Genomic DNA, 2,449 nt, shown 5'->3' on the forward strand with positions numbered 1-2,449 from the left:
AAAGGAATACCAAGTGTTTCCTTCCAAATTTGAAGTGATATAGTATTTTAGTTTTCTTATATGATTTTATGAACTTCAATGTAAAAGTTTTTCAAAGTAATAAGTACACTCACTGATTGAATTATAAAATTTGGAGAAATGTTTATTTCGTTTAATCATCTGCTCTTTTAAATAAATTAAATAAGTATGTTGTTATTCCTACAAATAGGACAACATATATTATAGTTTAACCATGGAGTTAAGCAATGGAAATGGAACTTGTGATTGCAAGACAAAATGATTATATGTTACACATTGATCGTTTAAAAATGAATAGGAACATCTAATTCTCAAATAAAGTTGATTGTTTTGTTAAAACCAACAGATATGAATTTAAATTTAACTATGCAAATTTTAAAAATAAATATGAATAAATTAGAAAGGCAAGAAATATAAAAGAAANTGTAGAATATGATTAACGCATAATTTATTTTATTTTCAGTTATAATTTTATTTTAATGTGTGAGTTAAATGTATTGTGTTTATTGGATCTTAAATATTGTTTAAAGCAATTAGAAAAAAAATAAAAAAAAATTAGAAAACATTAAATGAAAATCAACCAATAAGGAGAGACCAAAACCTTACTTTTATATATATGATATATTGCTTTAAACTTTGAAATGAGAAATATATTATAAACAATAATTTTACATGAGAAATATATTAATTTAGCCAACCAAAATATGAATATAAGTTTAGCCAACCAAAATAAATAAAAAATATTAAAATTTAACCAAAAATAATTTCTCTTGAAAGATAATAAGTTAGTAGGAGGAATGAATTAATGTACAATTATTGGATAGGAGTTACATTTGAGTTAAATGGAGTTACATGTCTTTAATTATAAATAAATATTTTAATTTTTTATAACCTAAAATAAAAGGAATACCAAGTGGCTGAATCAAAATTCACATGATTTGGTTGTTTGTTGATATAAACTCAACACTTACACATAATATTTCAAAATAAAAAATATTACTTTTTAAGTGACAAACTAAATTAGTTTTCTTATAAAATTATATGAATTCTTCAATCTCAATAATTTTTAAAATCCCAAGGATAACTTATATTTTTTTGGTTTTCACTCATCAATTTAATTTATAGTGCTAGATTTCATACTAATGGTTTCATCTTTAGAGAATTTAGTGAAATGATATTTTTAAAATTATATTTTATTTTTATATTTAAGTTCCAGTTGAATATGTTTTGTTTTTTGGATCATTTTTTATTTTGATTAAAGACACAAAAAACCAATTGTTTAATTATGTTCTTTTTGTTTTCAAAAACCTCAAATAATAAAAAAAATATATATATATATATATATATTATATTGATCTCTGCAGATTTAACAATTGGATCACAAAACAAAATAGTCTTTATAAATGGATAAATGGATAATTATATTGATCTTTAAATATTATATTGATCTTTATAAATTATTAAAAATGATACATGAATATGTGAGATAACCAGAGACATAATAGATAATTACATATGGATCATTTCAACTTTATGATCTTATTGTGTGGTGAATATTGTAAGGAAGTATGAAAATAATGACTTATAAGATGTTAATATAAAATAGAAAATGGAGATAAACATTTTAAAAGATTAAAATAAATATATAAGATATACATATCATACAAACTCTAAAACTAAGCTTTTACAATGATATTTGATTTGATTTTTTATAACCCATACAACAACAAAAAAAAAAAAAAATACAAAACAAAACAAAACAAAACAAAAAAGAGATTTGAGAGTAGTGGAAGAAGATGAGAGAATGAAAGAGTGATAGACTAAGAGAATAAGATAATGAGTATTTATAGGAAGAGAAATGATGAAAAATTACATTTAGAAAAATGAGAGTTACAATTCTAATTTATTGTTTTGTTTTAATACAATTGATTAATACAACTTAGTGGAGAAATAAAGTTAATGCATAATTTATAGGGAGAAGCTATAAAGATTTTAGTTTTATATTATGTGAGTTAAATGTGAGAATTAATTGTTTTAAATTTGTGTTTTAATATAATTTTTTTTTGTTAAAGTTGCATTGCCAAGTGGACCAATAAGGAGAGATTAAAACTCTACTTTTATATATATGACTAGTCCAAGAAAATAAATAATTCGAATAATTATAATATCACATTTATTAGAGACATATGATAATGAGTTAAAGAGTAGTATTTTTTTTCAAACAAAATATAGTTACATGGGAATTAAATTTTCTTAAATGGAAGATGACTGAAAAATCTAGGTATAATTAATTTGAGTTGGTCTGATTCTTTTTTCTTTTTTTTCTTCTGCCAAGAGTTGGCCTGATTCAATTCAATCATGTATTGTATTTTTTTCGCTTTGTTCTATATGCTTTTTACTTTGTTGAAATGTCATTTTACGAATAAAAAGA

Source organism: Camelina sativa, chromosome 12 (assembly GCF_000633955.1).
Source record: "Camelina sativa cultivar DH55 chromosome 12, Cs, whole genome shotgun sequence".
NCBI lineage: Eukaryota > Viridiplantae > Streptophyta > Magnoliopsida > Brassicales > Brassicaceae > Camelina > Camelina sativa.